This window comes from Octodon degus, unplaced genomic scaffold (genome assembly GCF_000260255.1).
Source record: "Octodon degus isolate 3935 unplaced genomic scaffold, OctDeg1.0 scaffold00065, whole genome shotgun sequence".
Taxonomy (NCBI): Eukaryota; Metazoa; Chordata; class Mammalia; order Rodentia; family Octodontidae; genus Octodon; species Octodon degus.
This window is the reverse complement of record NW_004524641.1, coordinates 10,123,809-10,130,054: the sequence shown is the minus strand read 5'-3', so window position 1 is coordinate 10,130,054 and position 6,246 is coordinate 10,123,809. Positions and strand designations below refer to the sequence as shown.

At 45.3% G+C, this 6,246-nt stretch overlaps 1 protein-coding gene and 1 pseudogene across 5 annotated transcripts in view; one reads left to right on the top strand and one right to left on the bottom strand.

Moving 5' to 3' along the window:
• Myo3b (myosin IIIB) overlaps positions 1 to 6,246 on the top strand; it is a 472,753-nt gene that overhangs the window by 14,026 nt on the left and 452,481 nt on the right. The window lies entirely within an intron of this gene.
• On the bottom strand, positions 3,886 to 5,929 carry LOC101569359 (annotated as a pseudogene). Its single transcript, XR_192588.2, has one exon. The product of XR_192588.2 is annotated as an annexin A11 pseudogene (transcript).

The following is a 6,246-nucleotide window of genomic DNA, read 5'->3' as shown; positions in this document are numbered from 1 at the left end:
CTATTCTTTTTGTAGGAGCTTGAGGTATAGCATAAGATTGTTTATTTGGACTCAATCTGTTTTCCTAAATTTATTGCCATGAGTTTCCCTCTTAAGACAGCTTTCATTGCATTGCAAAGGTTTCAGTAGTTTGTATCTGGATTTTCATTAGATTGTAAATATTGTTTAAGTTCTTCCATGACCCATTGATTGTTCAGGAGGGTATTATGTAGTTTCCTTGTATTTATAGAGTTTTTGCTGTTTCTTTTGCCAATAATTTCCAGTTTCATTGCACTATGGTGGAATAGCATGCATGGGATAATTTTTATTCCTTTGATTACTTAAGCATGTTCTATGTGCTAGCACGTGATCTATTTTGGAGAATATTCCATGTGCAGTTGAGAAAAATGTATATTCTGATGCTGGTGGGTGGAATACTCCATAAAGGTCTACTAAGTCCATTTCTTCAGAAGTTCAGTTTAGTTCTGTTATTTCTTTGCTCATTTTTTTTGTTATTGCATTGTTGATCTATCTCTTTATGTCAATGGGGTGTTACAGTCCTCTCAGTACAATTAAGTTATTACTCATTAGATTTTTCATTTCTGTTAAAATTTGTTTTAAGTAGTTTGTGCTACTACATCGGGTGCATATATATTTATTGTTGTCTGTTCATCTTGCAGTTTTCCCCTAACAATCCTGTAGTGACCTTCTTTGTCTCTTTTGTTTGGTTTGGTTTGAAGTTGACATTTTCAGCAATGAGAATAGCTCCCTTGTTTTTTTCTGGGTTCCTGTCACATGGAGTATTGTTTTCCATCCTTTGACATTCTGTCTATTAATTTCTTTTTGAGTTAAATGTGTTTCTTTTATGCAGCATATTGTTGGTGTCTCAGTTACTCTTCTCTCATTGCTGGGACAAATGCCCAACATTCAAAGTGAAGGAAAGAAAGTTTTATTTAACTCACAGTTGCTGGAGGTTTTAGTCCATACTCAGCTGGCTCCAAGGCACAGTGGCACATGGCAGAGAGCAACCTTTCATGGCAGCGGCAAAAAGCAGAAAGCAAAATGGAGGATCAGCAGCAACAAAGAGCAACAGAGAGAAGAGTAACTGAGACACCAACAATATGACAGACAGAATTTGGTATTGCAGGAGTGGGGTCATTGCTGTGACTAAACCTCACCACGTGGATTACAAGCTTTTGAGATTGGCTTATGGGAAGAGATAGGAAAGGCTCAGGAATGTTGCCTAGTTGCAAAGAACTGGAACAGCTTTGGCTGTTCTGTTAGGGAGATTCTGGTCAGAGTTCAGAAGACCAAAAGACTGATAGAAAGCCTGCCTATAAGACCAGGCTGGAGAGGTTTCTGCTGAGAAGAAGGACTGCATTGGTTGTTGGACTCTGGAAGATTTGTATTTTGGCTTGACAGAAGTTTTGTCTGCATTTTGTTTGTGTCCAGAGACTTTGCCTGGAGACTGAGTATAAAGCATGGTGGACTGGTTAATCTGAAAAAAGATATCTTAAAGCAGCCAAACATTGAGGGAGTGGCATGGCTGTTGTTGAGGGATTTTAGCCAAATCTTTGTTGAGAGTCAAGAGCAAAGAGCCCAACAGAATGATTTAAAATGTAAGTTTGGCCAGAAGTGAAGCTGCAATAAAGCCATGGAATGCAAAGATGGAGCTGAGAGGATCTCCACTGCAGAGAAAGAACAAGAGAGTGGAAAGGATGGCCTGAGAGCATCACGGGAGGTAGCAAGTCTTCATCCTTTGCAGCCTCAGAATTGCAAAGGTCAGGGACTTTGCCTTGGGGAAAAAGCCATTGAGCCCCAAGTTTCAGAATGGTGGCAGCAGCCACACCAGGTTTGAGAATGGTGCCAGCATGGAGAATTTATTCCTCAGAATCAGGGTCAGAGTGCTCAGGGATCCAGGCACTAAACCATTACAACCAAGAGAGAAGAAAGCCTGGCTACTGCTCCAGCTAGCAGCAGACCTTGGCATCATCCATGTGGCATTGGTTTTAGGCACTTGCAGAATGTAGGAGTTCTGAAATTAAGAAGACTTCCACCTTGATTTCAGAAGAAGGCTTGGGAGGCCAGGCAGTGTGTCCCTGGGAGGACAGTATGTAAAGCTGTGAGTGAGAAGCCTATTTAGTGGAAACCACAGAAGTTTGGAAAAGCCGGGAATATGGATCATCTAAGGGAAACTGCAAGGAGGTAGCAAAGCCAGCCTAAGAGAGAAGCCTTGGAAGCTGCCACAGAGAGTGGCATAGGGGCAGAGCCACATGGAGCTCACAATTTGCCATAGATTACTTTGATTGTTCAATAAGCACCTACAAGATTTAATGTTTGCCCTGCTGGATTTTGGACTTGTGTTGGTCCCAATGCTTTGTATTTCCCTGTTGTTTGTAGCTTTTGGAATGGTAATGTTTATCTTGTTGAATGTTGTAAATGTTTAACTTTCTTATCATTTGTACAGGGACTCACAGCTAAGTGTTTGCCTTGGATCTTGGAGGAGAATTGAACTTGGACTTTTCAGCAATGCTGAAAATGTTGGGACTCAGGCAATTCTTAGAGATGGACTAAAATGTCTTTTGCATAAAGAATGTGCATGAATCTTTGGGGATTCACGGATAGAATGTTATGGTTTGTGTCTAGTTATCCCCACAAAGCCTCATGTAGTCATGGGCCAGACTTCTAGAGTTTGTGATTAACTCATTATCCATTGGGATTATGAGTGATCCAAGGCTGGGATTATGAGTCTGAGTACTGCTGGGATTATGGGTGTATAGCCTGGGTGGATAGCCTGAATGTAACATAAGAGAGACAGAGAGACAGACTTCCTTTCTGTTGCCGTTGTTGCTGCTATTCCTCCCTTGGCTCCTCTCTGCTCTTTGCTGCCATCATGAAAGGATGCTTTCTGCCATGTGCCAGTTTGCCTTGGAGCCAGCTGAGGATGGACTGAAACCTCCACTAACTGTGAGCTAAATAAACCTTTCCTTCCTTCATTTTGGATGTTGGGTATTTGTCCCAGCAATGAAAGAAGAGTAACTGAGACAATTGGGTTTTGTTTCTTTATCCACTCTTCCAGTCTGCTTCTTTTGATTGATGAATCGAGGCCATTTGTATTGATAGTTACAACTGACATGTATTGGCTTATCTTTGTCATATTGTTTTCCTACTGTAGGATCCCTACTTTTTCCCTTTGCTTAGTTGCTTCCTTTGTTTGGTTGTTCTCTTCTGTTGTTGTTGAAATTGTGGTAATCTTTGTGTCTTTCTAAAATATCTATCAATACTCTTTGTAGAGTTGGTTTGGTTGTCATGAATTTCTTCAGTTGTTCTTTGTCATAGAAGTATCTAATCTCTCCATTAAATTTGATAGTTTTTCAGGATATATCAATCTGGGTTGAAAGTTCTTTTCTTTCAGGACCTCAAATATCTCATTCCAAGCCCTTCTTGATTTGATGGTCTGTGCTGAGAAATCTGCTGTGATTTTGATGGGCTTTCCATTATAAGTGATCTGTTCCTTCTCTCTAATAGTTTTTAATATTCTGTTCTTTTGCTCAACTTTCTAGGATCTTGATTATTATGTGTCTCAGTTTATTTTGATGCTGGCTAGCTGGAGTTCTATATGCTTCAGTTATCTATATGCTTGGGAAATTTTCTAGTACTACTTCTGCGATACTCTTTTTATGTCTTTTGTGTTATCTCTAGGTTTTTTTTTTTTAATTTATTTTTTTTACTTTTCCAGAACATTCCAGAGCTGGCCAACTTTAATTTGGAAACAATTTTTGGCTACAGACATTCAGGTTTAAGGCACATTTCAAAGTACAAGGAGCCCCGTCTCTGACTGGGAATGGGCTTTTGCCTTGTGATTTTGTACAGGAAACAGAAAAAATGACCGCCTGGTCTTTTTTTTTCCTCTAAAAAGGAGTGAGTTTGACAAAAACAAAGCTCATGGTACTTTCTCACCAGATGCAGCTATTACAGCTGCAGGCCCTCTGTGAGGTTCGCGGCTCTTACCAGAAATTTGTACACAGACTAATGTGCATCAGCTGGGCAATGACAGTTAAAAGAAAAAAATGCCTCCAAGAAAGAATATAAAAGTACACAACTAAAATGATGCTGAGGATCTCAGCCACAAGAGAATGAGGAATGATTGCCCAAGTCAGGAAATAAAATATCTACTCTAACAGCCTGAGGCTACAGTGGGTGGGAGGAGAAGGCTCGCGGAGGGAACAATGGCTACAACCAGGCCCGTAATCAGGGTACCCAGGCCAGAAAGGGCAGGGCTCTAGGGACAGACGTGCACCTCAGGGCTACTGGCTGATTTGTGAGAAGCAGACATCATTTGGCAGCATCTTGGCATTCTGATGCCAGCAGGGGGTGGAAGTGAGCCACTGGGCACAGCTCAGTCATTGCCCCCACAGATCTTCAGCAGGATCTGGCGGTAGTCCCCAGAAGTGTCTCCCATGATGTCGTGGTACAGCGACTTGCCATACATCCGCTTGTACTCTGCTCTGCTGTCCAGAAGGTCAACCTCACTGCGGGACACCAGGATGCGAATCAGGGTCCGGTCCTTCGTTCTTGCTCCCCGAATGGCCCTGTTGAGCCTCTCAGCGAAGAAAGCTGGGATGTTCTTGAGACATTTCACCACAGCCAGCATGCCCTGCTCCAGGTCCCCCGACAGCTCTTTGCAGATGCTCTTCTCGATGTCCCGACCTGTCATCCTCTGATATTCATTGAAAACTGCCACCAGGTGGGCCCGGCTGCAGGAGCACAGAATGGCATTGAACTTGGACTCATCTGTTCCCAGGCGGTTCTCCCCGGCCGCGTACAGCTCCTGGATGTCTCTCTGGATGAGGGACATGTCCACATTTATGCTTTCATCTCAGTTTCCCTGAGAGAGAGAGATGAGGAGCCGCTGGAAGTGCCCTGATGTGTCGCTGCGAATGGCCTCCTCCAGGGTCTTTTTGTGTTCTGCTTTGTAGGCCTGGTTCAGCTCCCGGATGTGCTCGTTGCTGCGGGAAGCCAGGATCTCGATGAGGCAGGCTTCATCGCCCTTAATGGCCTCCTTTATCTCAGATACATCGAACAGGATTGGGGTCTTCATCAGGGCCAGGATGGCCTTCTCAAAGTTCCCCGACAGCTCGGATTTCAGGTCTTTGATCAAATCCTTGCCATAGGCTGTCTTGAAGGATAGGCTGATCTGCTGCCGCTGCTTGTTGGAGCGGCTCCCCAGGTAGTCGATGATGGCCTGTTCGTCCGTCCCAAAGCCCTTCATGGCCTTCCACAGGACCTCAGCATCTAGCAAGGGGTCAAAGCCAGAAGCGTCCGTGATGGTGCCTCAGTTTCCAAACTTGGCTGGGGGAACAGCGGGGGTGACGGTCCCAGACCCTGAGTATCCTGGATAGCTTGGCATTGGCTGCTGCCCTGGAGGTGGCACTGGTTGCTGTCCTGGGGGTGGCATGGGCGCTGCCCAGGGTAAGTCATTGGTGGCTGCCCAGGGGGTGGCACTGGTGCCCCTGAGTAGGGTGGATAGGAGGGCATCCCAGAGGGTAGGTTTCCCCCAGGGGTCGGGTACATTCCAAACGGAGGAATAGGCTGCTGGGAAGGAGGGGGCTGCCCGAAGCCACCAGGGGGGACTGGAGCGTAACCACCCCCAGGGGCTCTGGGATACAGGTTGGCTCCTCCAAATGTCCCCGACATGTTGGCCGCCATCTGTAGTTGGCCACGTTATCCAGCCCGACAGGGGGCCCACCGGCCGGGGAGTAGGCAGCACCCCCCAGGCACCACCACCTGGTGCAGGAGGGGGGTAGCCACCAGGGGGTGGGGAGTAGCCTGGGTAGCTCATGGTCTGACCTGGCATGGGACACCGAAGGGCGAGCGGGGACGCGGCAGCAGCGACCTCTCGGCGGGCGCCTCGGCTCTGCTGGACCTTGGCCTCGCTCCGCAGCACTCAAGACCCACAGGAGCCTTGGCTTGGAGTCGATATTTTGTTGATACCTGTTAGTCTGATGTTATTTTTCTTTGTATCATCTTGTAGCAGTTGCATTGTTATTTCCTAGTTTCTTGTTATTTTTAAGGGATGTTTCTTTTCATATTCACTAGCTGCAATACTATCTTCAAGGTCTGAAATGCTATCTTCTGTTTCATTCAAATGGTTTTGCCAACTTTCAGTGGAATTCTTAATATCCTGGATATCCGTTTGAATCTGTTTCATGCATTCTGGTTCTTTCCTGTATTGTTCATTTGATGTTTCCATCATTTTCCTGTTTC